Source organism: Chiloscyllium plagiosum, unplaced genomic scaffold (assembly GCF_037043375.1).
Source record: "Chiloscyllium plagiosum isolate Xiang-an unplaced genomic scaffold, Cpla_swu_hap1 HiC_scaffold_31, whole genome shotgun sequence".
Classification (NCBI taxonomy): Eukaryota; Metazoa; Chordata; class Chondrichthyes; order Orectolobiformes; family Hemiscylliidae; genus Chiloscyllium; species Chiloscyllium plagiosum.
The window spans coordinates 59026116-59039749 of record NW_028270169.1 but is presented as its reverse complement, the minus strand read 5'-3'; positions in this window follow the sequence as shown (position 1 = coordinate 59039749).

Here is a 13634-nt window from a genome sequence, read left to right as displayed (position 1 = left end):
GGTTCACTGTTCCCTGTGTTCACTCTTCTATGTGTTCTCTGTTTTCAGTGTTCTCTATGTTCACTGTTTTCTGTGGTCAATGTTTTCTGTGTTCACTGTTCTCTGTGTTCAGTATTCTCTGTGTTCACTGTTCTGTGTGTTCACTGTTCTCTGTGTTCTGTATTCTCTGTTTTCAGTGTTTTCTGTGTTCACTGCTTTCTGTGTTCACGGTTCTCTCTGTTCACTATTCTCTGTGTTCACTGTTTTCTGTATTCACTGTTCTCTGTGTTCACTGTTCTCAGTGTTTTCCATGTGTACGGTGTTCTCTGTGTTCACTGGTCTCAGTGTTCACTCTCTGTTCACTTTCTCTGTGTTCTCTGTACTCAGCGTTCACTCTGTGTTCACCGTCCTTTTATTTACTCTGTGTTCACTGTTCTCTGTGGTCACTCTTCTCTGTGTTCACTGTTCTCTGTGTTCAGTGTTATCAGTTTTCTGTGTTCTCTGTGTTCACTGATTTCGGTGTTCACTGTTTTCTGTGTTCACTGTTCTCCGTGTTCACTATTCTCTGTGTTCAACCGATTTCTGTGTTCACTGTTCTCTGTGTTCACTGTTCTCTGTGATCACTGTTCTCAGTGTTTACACTGTGTTCACTGTTCTCTGTGTTCACTGTTCTCAGTGTTCACTTTGTGTTCACTTTCTCTGTGTTCACTGTACTCAGTGTTCACTTTGTGCTCACTCTGTGTTCAGTGTTCTCAGAGTTCACTGTTCTCTATGTTCACTTTTCTCTGTGTTCAGTGTTCTCTGGTTTCAGTGTTCTCTGTGTTCACTGTTTTCTGTGTTCACTGTTCTCTGTGTTCACTGTTCTCTGTGTTCAGTGTTGTCTGTTTTCAGTGTTCTCTGTGTTCACTGTTTTCTGTGTTCACTCTGTGTTCACTGTAATCAGTGTTGACTCTGTGTTCACCGTTCTCTTTGTTCACTCTGTGTTCACTGTTCTCGGTGTTCAGTGTTCTCAGTGTTCACTTTGTGTTCACTTTCTCTGTGTTCACTGTACTCAGTGATCAGTCTGTGTTCAATCTGTGTTCAGTGTTCTCTGAGTTCACTGTTCTCTGTGTTCACTGTTCTCTGTATTCAGTGTTCTCTGTTTTCAGTGTTCTCTGTGTTCACTGTTCTCTGTGTTCACTGTTCTCTCTTTTCACTGTTGTCTGTGTTCACTGTTTCCTGTGTTCACTGTTCCCAGTGTTCACTGTTCTCTGTGTTACTGTTGTCTGTGTTCACTGTTCTCTGTGTTCACTGTTCTGCGTGTTCACAGTTCTCTGTGTTCAGTGTTGTCTGTGTTCACTGTTCTCAGTGTTCACTCTATGTTCACTTTCTCTGTGTTCACTATTCTCTGTGTTCAATCTGTGTTCACCGTTCTCTTTGTTCACTGTGTTTTCACTGTTTTCTGGGTTCACTGTTCTCTGTGTTCACTGTTCTCTGAGTTCACTGTTCTCTGTGTTCAGTGTTCTCTGTTTTCAGTGTTCTCTGTTTTCACATTTTTTCCGTGTTCACTGTTTTCTGTGTTCAGTGTTCTCTTTGTTCAGTGTTGTCTGTGTTCACTGTTCTCTTTGTTCGCTGTTCTCTGTGTTCAGTGTTCTCTGATACCACTGTTCTTTGTGTTCACTGTTCTCTGTGTTCAGTGTTCTCTGTTTTCAGTGTTCTCTGTGTTCACTGTTTTCTGTGTTCACTGTTCTCTGTGTTCACTGTTCTCTGTGTTCAGTGTTGTCTGTTTTCAGTGTTCTCTGTGTTCACTGTTTTCTGTGTTCACTCTGTGTTCACTTTCTCTGTGTTCACTGTAATCAGTGTTGACTCTGTGTTCACCGTTCTCTTTGTTCACTCTGTGTTCACTGTTCTCGGTGTTCACTGTTCTCAGTGTTCACTTTGTGTTCACTTTCTCTGTGTTCACTGTACTCAGTGATCACTCTGTGTTCAATCTGTGTTCAGTGTTCTCTGAGTTCACTGTTCTCTGTGTTCACTGTTCTCTGTATTCAGTGTTCTCTGTTTTCAGTGTTCTCTGTGTTCACTGTTCTCTGTGTTCACTGTTCTCTCTTTTCACTGTTGTCTGTGTTCACTGATTCCTGTATTCACTGTTACCAGTGTTCACTGTTCTCTGTGTTACTGTTGTCTGTGTTCACTGTTCTCTGTGTTCACTGTGTTTTCATTGTTCTCTGGGTTCACTGTTCTCTGTGTTCACTGTTCTCTGAGTTCACTGTTCTCTGTGTTCAGTGTTCTCTGTTTTCAGTGTTGTCTGTGTTCACATTTTTTCTGTGTTCACTGTTTTGTGTGTTCACTGTTCTCTTTGTTCAGTGTTGTTTGTGTTCACTGTTCTCTTTGTTCGCTGTTCTCTGTGTTCAGTGTTCTCTGATACCACTGTTCTCTGTGTTCAGTGTTCTCTGTTTTCAGTGTTCCCTGTGTTCTCTGTTCTCTGTGTTCAGTATTCTCTGTGTTCACTGTAATCAGTGTTGACTCTGTGTTCACCGTTCTCTTTGTTCACTCTGTGTTCTGTGTTCTCTGTGTTCACTGTTCTCGGTGTTCACTGTTCTCAGTGTTCACTTTGTGTTCACTTTCTCTGTGTTCACTGTACTCAGTGATCACTCTGTGTTCAATCTGTGTTCAGTGTTCTCTGAGTTCACTGTTCTCTGTGTTCACTGTTCTCTGTATTCAGTGTTCTCTGTTTTCAGTGTTCTCTGTGTTCACTGTTCTCTGTGTTCACTGTTCTCTGTGTTCACTGTTCTCTCTTTTCACTGTTGTCTGTGTTCACTGTTTCCTGTGTTCACTGTTCCCAGTGTTCACTGTTCTCTGTGTTACTGTTGTCTGTGTTCACTGTTCTCTGTGTTCACTGTTCTGCGTGTTCACTGTTCTCTGTGTTCACTATTCTCTGTGTTCAGTGTTGTCTGTGTTCACTGTACTCGGTGTTCACTCTGTGTTCACCGTTCTCTTTGTTCACTGTGTTTTCACTGTTCTCTGGGTTCACTGTTCTCTGTGTTCACTGTTCTCTGAGTTCAGTGTTCTCTGTGTTCAGTGTTCTCTGTTTTCAGTGTTCTCTGTGTTCACATTTTTTCTGTGTTCACTGTTTTCTATGTTCACTGTTCTCTTTGTTCAGTGTTGTCTGTGTTCACCGTTCTCTTTATTCGCTGTTCTCTGTGTTCAGTGTTCTCTGATACCACTGTTCTTTGTGTTCACTGTTCTCTGTGTTCAGTGTTCTCTGTTTTCAGTGTTCCCTGTGTTCTCTGTTCTCTGTGTTCAGTATTCTCTGTGTTCACTGTAATCAATGTTGACTCTGTGTTCACCGTCCTATTTTTTCACTCCGTGTTCAGTGTTCTCTGTGTTCACTGTTCTCTGTGTTCAGTTTTCTGTGAGTTCACTGTTCTCTGTGTTCAGTGTTCTCTGTTTTCAGTGTTCTCTGGGTTCACTGTTCTCAGTGTTCACTGTTCTCATTGTTCACTTCTTTCTGTGTTCACTGTTCTCTGTGTTCTCTGTTCTCTGTGTTCAGTGTTCCCTGCGTGCTCTGTCCTCTGTGTTCACAGGTCTCTGTGTTCAGTGTTGTGTGGGTTCACTGTTCCCTGTGTTCACTCTTCTATGTGTTCTCTGTTTTCAGTGTTCTCTATGTTCACTGTTTTCTGTGGTCAATGTTTTCTGTGTTCACTGTTCTCTGTGTTCAGTATTCTCTGTGTTCACTGTTCTGTGTGTTCACTGTTCTCTGTGTTCTGTATTCTCTGTTTTCAGTGTTTTCTGTGTTCACTGCTTTCTGTGTTCACGGTTCTCTCTGTTCACTATTCTCTGTGTTCACTGTTTTCTGTATTCACTGTTCTCTGTGTTCACTGTTCTCAGTGTTTTCCATGTGTACGGTGTTCTCTGTGTTCACTGGTCTCAGTGTTCACTCTCTGTTCACTTTCTCTGTGTTCTCTGTACTCAGCGTTCACTCTGTGTTCACCGTCCTTTTATTTACTCTGTGTTCACTGTTCTCTGTGGTCACTCTTCTCTGTGTTCACTGTTCTCTGTGTTCAGTGTTATCAGTTTTCTGTGTTCTCTGTGTTCACTGATTTCGGTGTTCACTGTTTTCTGTGTTCACTGTTCTCCGTGTTCACTATTCTCTGTGTTCAACCGATTTCTGTGTTCACTGTTCTCTGTGTTCACTGTTCTCTGTGATCACTGTTCTCAGTGTTTACACTGTGTTCACTGTTCTCTGTGTTCACTGTTCTCAGTGTTCACTTTGTGTTCACTTTCTCTGTGTTCACTGTACTCAGTGTTCACTTTGTGCTCACTCTGTGTTCAGTGTTCTCAGAGTTCACTGTTCTCTATGTTCACTTTTCTCTGTGTTCAGTGTTCTCTGGTTTCAGTGTTCTCTGTGTTCACTGTTTTCTGTGTTCACTGTTCTCTGTGTTCACTGTTCTCTGTGTTCAGTGTTGTCTGTTTTCAGTGTTCTCTGTGTTCACTGTTTTCTGTGTTCACTCTGTGTTCACTGTAATCAGTGTTGACTCTGTGTTCACCGTTCTCTTTGTTCACTCTGTGTTCACTGTTCTCGGTGTTCAGTGTTCTCAGTGTTCACTTTGTGTTCACTTTCTCTGTGTTCACTGTACTCAGTGATCAGTCTGTGTTCAATCTGTGTTCAGTGTTCTCTGAGTTCACTGTTCTCTGTGTGCACTGTTCTCTGTATTCAGTGTTCTCTGTTTTCAGTGTTCTCTGTGTTCACTGTTCTCTGTGTTCACTGTTCTCTCTTTTCACTGTTGTCTGTGTTCACTGTTTCCTGTGTTCACTGTTCACAGTGTTCACTGTTCTCTGTGTTACTGTTGTCTGTGTTCACTGTTCTCTGTGTTCACTGTTCTGCGTGTTCACAGTTCTCTGTGTTCAGTGTTGTCTGTGTTCACTGTTCTCAGTGTTCACTCTATGTTCACTTTCTCTGTGTTCACTATTCTCTGTGTTCAATCTGTGTTCACCGTTCTCTTTGTTCACTGTGTTTTCACTGTTCTCTGGGTTCACTGTTCTCTGTGTTCACTGTTCTCTGAGTTCACTGTTCTCTGTGTTCAGTGTTCTCTGTTTTCAGTGTTCTCTGTTTTCACATTTTTTCCGTGTTCACTGTTTTCTGTGTTCACTGTTCTCTTTGTTCAGTGTTGTCTGTGTTCACTGTTCTCTTTGTTCGCTGTTCTCTGTGTTCAGTGTTCTCTGATACCACTGTTCTTTGTGTTCACTGTTCTCTGTGTTCAGTGTTCTCTGTTTTCAGTGTTCTCTGTGTTCACTGTTTTCTGTGTTCACTGTTCTCTGTGTTCACTGTTCTCTGTGTTCAGTGTTGTCTGTTTTCAGTGTTCTCTGTGTTCACTGTTTTCTGTGTTCACTCTGTGTTCACTTTCTCTGTGTTCACTGTAATCAGTGTTGACTCTGTGTTCACCGTTCTCTTTGTTCACTCTGTGTTCACTGTTCTCGGTGTTCACTGTTCTCAGTGTTCACTTTGTGTTCACTTTCTCTGTGTTCACTGTACTCAGTGATCACTCTGTGTTCAATCTGTGTTCAGTGTTCTCTGAGTTCACTGTTCTCTGTGTTCACTGTTCTCTGTATTCAGTGTTCTCTGTTTTCAGTGTTCTCTGTGTTCACTGTTCTCTGTGTTCACTGTTCTCTCTTTTCACTGTTGTCTGTGTTCACTGATTCCTGTATTCACTGTTACCAGTGTTCACTGTTCTCTGTGTTACTGTTGTCTGTGTTCACTGTTCTCTGTGTTCACTGTGTTTTCATTGTTCTCTGGGTTCACTGTTCTCTGTGTTCACTGTTCTCTGAGTTCACTGTTCTCTGTGTTCAGTGTTCTCTGTTTTCAGTGTTGTCTGTGTTCACATTTTTTCTGTGTTCACTGTTTTGTGTGTTCACTGTTCTCTTTGTTCAGTGTTGTTTGTGTTCACTGTTCTCTTTGTTCGCTGTTCTCTGTGTTCAGTGTTCTCTGATACCACTGTTCTCTGTGTTCAGTGTTCTCTGTTTTCAGTGTTCCCTGTGTTCTCTGTTCTCTGTGTTCAGTATTCTCTGTGTTCACTGTAATCAATGTTGACTCTGTGTTCACCGTTTTTTTTTTCACTCTGTGTTCAGTGTTCTCTGTGTTCACTGTTCTCTGTGTTCACTGTTCTCTGTGTTCAGTGTTGTCTGTTTTCAGTGTTCTCTGTATTCACTGTTTTCTGTGTTCACTCTGTGTTCACTTTCTCTGTGTTCACTGTAATCAGTGTTGACTCAGTGTTCACCGTTCTCTTTGTTCACTCTGTGTTCTGTGTTCTCTGTGTTCACTGTTCTCAGTGTTCACTGTTCTCAGTGTTCACTTTGTGTTCACTTTCTCTGTGTTCACTGTACTCAGTGATCACTCTGTGTTCAATCTGTGTTCAGTGTTCTCTGAGTTCACTGTTCTCTGTGTTCACTGTTCTCTGTATTCAGTGTTCTCTGTTTTCAGTGTTCTCTGTGTTCACTGTTCTCTGTGTTCACTGTTCTCTGTGTTCACTGTTCTCTCTTTTCACTGTTGTCTGTGTTCACTGTTTCCTGTGTTCACTGTTCCCAGTGTTCACTGTTCTCTGTGTTACTGTTGTCTGTGTTCACTGTTCTCTGTGTTCACTGTTCTGCGTGTTCACTGTTCTCTGTGTTCACTATTCTCTGTGTTCAGTGTTGTCTGTGTTCACTGTACTCGGTGTTCACTCTGTGTTCACCGTTCTCTTTGTTCACTGTGTTTTCACTGTTCTCTGGGTTCACTGTTCTCTGTGTTCACTGTTCTCTGAGTTCAGTGTTCTCTGTGTTCAGTGTTCTCTGTTTTCAGTGTTGTCTGTGTTCACATTTTTTCTGTGTTCACTGTTTTCTGTGTTCACTGTTCTCTTTGTTCAGTGTTGTCTGTGTTCACTGTTCTCTTTGTTCGCTGTTCTCTGTGTTCAGAGTTCTCTGATACCACTGTTCTTTGTGTTCACTGTTCTCTGTGTTCAGTGTTCTCTGTTTTCAGTGTTCCCTGTGTTCTCTGTTCTCTGTGTTCAGTATTCTCTGTGTTCACTGTAATCAATGTTGACTCTGTGTTCACCGTTCTATTTTTTCACTCTGTGTTCAGTGTTCTCTGTGTTCACAGTTCTCTGTGTTCAGCGTTATCTGTTTTCTGTATTCTCTGTGTTCACTGATTTCGGTGTTCACTGTTTTCTGTGTTCACTGTTCTCTGTGTTCACTTTTCTCTGTGTTCAACCGATTTCTGTGTTCACTGTTCTCTGTGTTCTGTGTTCTCTGTGTTCACTGTTCTCAGTTTTCACTTGGTGTTCACTTTCTCTGTGTTCACTGTATTCAGTGTTCACTTTGTGTTCACTCTGTGTTCAGTGTTCTCAGAGTTCACTGTTCTCTATGTTCACTTTTCTCTGTGTTCAGTGTTCTCTATTTTCAGTGTTCTCTGTGTTCACTGTTTTCTGTGTTCACTGTTCTCTGTGTTCACTGTTCTCTGTGTTCAGTGTTGTCTGTTTTCAGTGTTCTCTGTGTTCACTGTTTTCTGTGTTTACTCTGTGTTCACTTTCTCTGTGTTCACTGTAATCAGTGTTGACTCTGTGTTCACCGTTCTCTTTGTTCACTCTGTGTTCTGTGTTCTCTGTGTTCACTGTTCTCGGTGTTCACTGTTCTCAGTGTTCACTTTGTGTTCACTTTCTCTGTGTTCACTGTACTCAGTGATCACTCTGTGTTCAATCTGTGTTCAGTGTTCTCTGAGTTCACTGTTCTCTGTGTTCACTGTTCTCTGTATTCAGTGTTCTCTGTTTTCAGTGTTCTCTGTGTTCACTGTTCTCTGTGTTCACTGTTCTCTGTGTTCACTGTTCTCTCTTTTCACTGTTGTCTGTGTTCACTGTTTCCTGTGTTCACTATTCCCAGTGTTCACTGTTCTCTGTGTTACTGTTGTCTGTGTTCACTGTTCTCTGTGTTCACTGTTCTGCGTGTTCACTGTTCTCTGTGTTCACTATTCTCTGTGTTCAGTGTTGTCTGTGTTCACTGTACTCGGTGTTCACTCTGTGTTCACCGTTCTCTTTGTTCACTGTGTTTTCACTGTTCTCTGGGTTCACTGTTCTCTGTGTTCACTGTTCTCTGAGTTCAGTGTTCTCTGTGTTCAGTGTTCTCTGTTTTCAGTGTTCTCTGTGTTCACATTTTTTCTGTGTTCACTGTTTTCTATGTTCACTGTTCTCTTTGTTCAGTGTTTTCTGTGTTCACCGTTCTCTTTATTCGCTGTTCTCTGTGTTCAGTGTTCTCTGATACCATTGTTCTTTGTGTTCACTGTTCTCTGTGTTCAGTGTTCTCTGTTTTCAGTGTTCCCTGTGTTCTCTGTTCTCTGTGTTCAGTATTCTCTGTGTTCACTGTAATCAATGTTGACTCTGTGTTCACCGTCCTATTTTTTCACTCCGTGTTCAGTGTTCTCTGTGTTCACTGTTCTCTGTGTTCAGTTTTCTGTGAGTTCACTGTTCTCTGTGTTCAGTGTTCTCTGTTTTCAGTGTTCTCTGGGTTCACTGTTCTCAGTGTTCACTGTTCTCATTGTTCACTTCTTTCTGTGTTCACTGTTCTCTGTGTTCTCTGTTCTCTGTGTTCAGTGTTCCCTGCGTGCTCTGTCCTCTGTGTTCACAGGTCTCTGTGTTCAGTGTTGTGTGGGTTCACTGTTCCCTGTGTTCACTCTTCTATGTGTTCTCTGTTTTCAGTGTTCTCTATGTTCACTGTTTTCTGTGGTCAATGTTTTCGGTGTTCACTGTTCTCTGTGTTCACTATTCTCTGTGTTCACTGTTTTCTGTGTTCAGTGTTCTCTGTGTTCGATGTTCTCTGTGTTCTCTCTTCTCTGTGTTCAGTGTTCTCTGTTTTCAGTGTTCTCTGTGTTCACTGTTTCCTGTGTTCACTGTTGTCTGTGTTCACTGTTGTCTGTGTTTTTGTTCTCTGTGTTCAGTGTTCGCTGTGTTCTCTGTTCTCTGTGTTCACTGTTCTCTGTGTTCAGTATTCTCTGTGTTCACTGTTCTGTGTGTTCACTGTTCTCTGTGTTCTGTATTCTCTGTTTTCAGTGTTTTCTGTGTTCACTGCTTTCTGTGTTCACGGTTCTCTCTGTTCACTATTCTCTGTGTTCACTGTTTTCTGTATTCACTGTTCTCTGTGTTCACTGTTCTCAGTGTTTTCCATGTGTACGGTGTTCTCTGTGTTCACTGGTCTCAGTGTTCACTCTCTGTTCACTTTCTCTGTGTTCTCTGTACTCAGCGTTCACTCTGTGTTCACCGTCCTTTTATTTACTCTGTGTTCACTGTTCTCTGTGGTCACTGTTCTCTGTGTTCACTGTTCTCTGTGTTCAGTGTTATCTGTTTTCTGTGTTCTCTGTGTTCACTGATTTCGGTGTTCACTGTTTTCTGTGTTCACTGTTCTCTGTGTTCACTATTCTCTGTGTTCAATCGATTTCTCTGTTCACTGTTGTCTGTGTTCACTGTTCTCTGTGTTCACTGTTCTCAGTGTTCACTTTGTGTTCACTTTCTCTGTGTTCACTGTACTCAGTGATCACTCTGTGTTCAATCTGTGTTCAGTGTTCTCTGAGTTCACTGTTCTCTGTGTTCACTGTTCTCTGTATTCAGTGTTCTCTGTTTTCAGTGTTCTCTGTGTTCATTGTTCTCTGTGTTCACTGTTCTCTGTGTTCACTGTTCTCTCTTTTCACTGTTGTCTGTGTTCACTGTTTCCTGTGTTCACTGTTCCCAGTGTTCACTGTTCTCTGTGTTACTGTTGTCTGTGTTCACTGTTCTCTGAGTTCACTGTTCTGCGTGTTCACTGTTCTCTGTGTTCACTATTCTCTGTGTTCAGTGTTGTCTGTGTTCACTGTACTCGGTGTTCACTCTGTGTTCACCGTTCTCTTTGTTCACTGTGTTTTCACTGTTCTCTGGGTTCACTGTTCTCTGTGTTCACTATTCTCTGAGTTCAGTGTTCTCTGTGTTCAGTGTCCTCTGTTTTCAGTGTTGTCTGTGTTCACATTTTTCTGTGTTCACTGTTTTCTGTGTTCACTGTTCTCTTTGTTCAGTGTTGTCTGTGTTCACAGTTCTCTTTATTCGCTGTTCTCTGTGTTCAGTGTTCTCTGATACCACTGTTCTTTGTGTTCACTGTTCTCTGTGTTCAGTGTTCTCTGTTTTCAGTGTTCCCTGTGTTCTCTGTTCTCTGTGTTCAGTATTCTCTGTGTTCACTGTAATCAATGTTGACTCTGTGTTCACCGTCCTATTTTTTCACTCCGTGTGCAGTGTTCTCTGTGTTCACTGTTCTCTGTTTTCAGTGTTCTCTGGGTTCACTGTTCTCAGTGTTCACTGTTCTCATTGTTCACTTCTTTCTGTGTTCACTGTTCTCTGTGTTCTCTGTTCTCTGTGTTCAGTGTTCCCTGCGTGCTCTGTCCTCTGTGTTCACAGGTCTCTGTGTTCAGTGTTGTCTGGGTTCACTGTTCTCTGTGTTCACTCTTCTATGTGTTCTCTGTTTTCAGTGTTCTCTATGTTCACTGTTTTCTGTGGTCACTGTTTTCTGTGTTTACTGTTCTCTGTGTTCACTATTCTCTGTGTTCACTGTTTTCTGTGTTCAGTGTTCTCTGTGTTCGATGTTCTCTGTGTTCTCTCTTCTCTGTGTTCAGTGTTCTCTGTTTTCAGTGTTCTCTGTGTTCACTGTTTCCTGTGTTCACTCTTGTCTGTGTTCACTGTTGTCTGTGTTTTTGTTCTCTGTGTTCAGTGTTCGCTGTGTTCTCTGTTCTCTGTGTTCACTGTTCTCTGTGTTCAGTATTCTCTGTGTTCACTGTTCTGTGTGTTCACTGTTCTCTGTGTTCTGTATTCTCTGTTTTCAGTGTTTTCTGTGTTCACTGCTTTCTGTGTTCACGGTTCTCTCTGTTCACTATTCTCTGTGTTCACTGTTTTCTGTATTCACTGTTCTCTGTGTTCACTGTTCTCAGTGTTTTCCATGTGTACGGTGTTCTCTGTGTTCACTGGTCTCAGTGTTCACTCTCTGTTCACTTTCTCTGTGTTCTCTGTACTCAGCGTTCACTCTGTGTTCACCGTCCTTTTATTTACTCTGTGTTCACTGTTCTCTGTGGTCACTCTTCTCTGTGTTCACTGTTCTCTGTGTTCAGTGTTATCAGTTTTCTGTGTTCTCTGTGTTCACTGATTTCGGTGTTCACTGTTTTCTGTGTTCACTGTTCTCTGTGTTCACTATTCTCTGTGTTCAACCGATTTCTGTGTTCACTGTTCTCTGTGTTCACTGTTCTCTGTGATCACTGTTCTCAGTGTTTACACTGTGTTCACTGTTCTCTGTGTTCACTGTTCTTAGTGTTCACTTTGTGTTCACTTTCTCTGTGTTCACTGTACTCAGTGTTCACTTTGTGCTCACTCTGTGTTCAGTGTTCTCAGAGTTCACTGTTCTCTATGTTCACTTTTCTCTGTGTTCAGTGTTCTCTGGTTTCAGTGTTCTCTGTGTTCACTGTTTTCTGTGTGCACTGTTCTCTGTGTTCACTGTTCTCTGTGTTCAGTGTTGTCTGTTTTCAGTGTTCTCTGTGTTCACTGTTTTCTGTGTTCACTCTGTGTTCACTGTAATCAGTGTTGACTCTGTGTTCACCGTTCTCTTTGTTCACTCTGTGTTCACTGTTCTCGGTGTTCAGTGTTCTCAGTGTTCACTTTGTGTTCACTTTCTCTGTGTTCACTGTACTCAGTGATCAGTCTGTGTTCAATCTGTGTTCAGTGTTCTCTGAGTTCACTGTTCTCTGTGTTCACTGTTCTCTGTATTCAGTGTTCTCTGTTTTCAGTGTTCTCTGTGTTCACTGTTCTCTGTGTTCACTGTTCTCTCTTTTCACTGTTGTCTGTGTTCACTGTTTCCTGTGTTCACTGTTCCCAGTGTTCACTGTTCTCTGTGTTACTGTTGTCTGTGATCACTGTTCTCTGTGTTCACTGTTCTGCGTGTTCACAGTTCTCTGTGTTCAGTGTTGTCTGTGTTCACTGTTCTCAGTGTTCACTCTATGTTCACTTTCTCTGTGTTCACTATTCTCTGTGTTCAATCTGTGTTCACCGTTCTCTTTGTTCACTGTGTTTTCACTGTTCTCTGGGTTCACTGTTCTCTGTGTTCACTGTTCTCTGAGTTCACTGTTCTCTGTGTTCAGTGTTCTCTGTTTTCAGTGTTCTCTGTTTTCACATTTTTTCCGTGTTCACTGTTTTCTGTGTTCACTGTTCTCTTTGTTCAGTGTTGTCTGTGTTCACTGTTCTCTTTTTTCGCTGTTCTCTGTGTTCAGTGTTCTCTGATACCACTGTTCTTTGTGTTCACTGTTCTCTGTGTTCAGTGTTCTCTGTTTTCAGTGTTCTCTGTGTTCACTGTTTTCTGTGTTCACTGTTCTCTGTGTTCACTGTTCTCTGTGTTCAGTGTTGTCTGTTTTCAGTGTTCTCTGTGTTCACTGTTTTCTGTGTTCACTCTGTGTTCACTTTCTCTGTGTTCACTGTAATCAGTGTTGACTCTGTGTTCACCGTTCTCTTTGTTCACTCTGTGTTCACTGTTCTCGGTGTTCACTGTTCTCAGTGTTCACTTTGTGTTCACTTTCTCTGTGTTCACTGTACTCAGTGATCACTCTGTGTTCAATCTGTGTTCAGTGTTCTCTGAGTTCACTGTTCTCTGTGTTCACTGTTCTCTGTATTCAGTGTTCTCTGTTTTCAGTGTTCTCTGTGTTCACTGTTCTCTGTGTTCACTGTTCTCTCTTTTCACTGTTGTCTGTGTTCACTGATTCCTGTGTTCACTGTTACCAGTGTTCACTGTTCTCTGTGTTACTGTTGTCTGTGTTCACTGTTCTCTGTGTTCACTGTGTTTTCATTGTTCTCTGGGTTCACTGTTCTCTGTGTTCACTGTTCTCTGAGTTCACTGTTCTCTGTGTTCAGTGTTCTCTGTTTTCAGTGTTGTCTGTGTTCACATTTTTTCTGTGTTCACTGTTTTGTGTGTTCACTGTTCTCTTTGTTCAGTGTTGTTTGTGTTCACTGTTCTCTTTGTTCGCTGTTCTCTGTGTTCAGTGTTCTCTGATACCACTGTTCTCTGTGTTCAGTGTTCTCTGTTTTCAGTGTTCCCTGTGTTCTCTGTTCTCTGTGTTCAGTATTCTCTGTGTTCACTGTAATCAATGTTGACTCTGTGTTCACCGTTTTTTTTTTCACTCTGTGTTCAGTGTTCTCTGTGTTCACTGTTCTCTGTGTTCACTGTTCTCTGTGTTCAGTGTTGTCTGTTTTCAGTGTTCTCTGTATTCACTGTTTTCTGTGTTCACTCTGTGTTCACTTTCTCTGTGTTCACTGTAATCAGTGTTGACTCAGTGTTCACCGTTCTCTTTGTTCACTCTGTGTTCTGTGTTCTCTGTGTTCACTGTTCTCAGTGTTCACTGTTCTCAGTGTTCACTTTGTGTTCACTTTCTCTGTGTTCACTGTACTCAGTGATCACTCTGTGTTCAATCTGTGTTCAGTGTTCTCTGAGTTCACTGTTCTCTGTGTTCACTGTTCTCTGTATTCAGTGTTCTCTGTTTTCAGTGTTCTCTGTGTTCACTGTTCTCTGTGTTCACTGTTCTCTCTTTTCACTGTTGTCTGTGTTCACTGTTTCCTGTGTTCACTGTTCCCAGTGTTCACTGTTCTCTGTGTTACTGTTGTCTG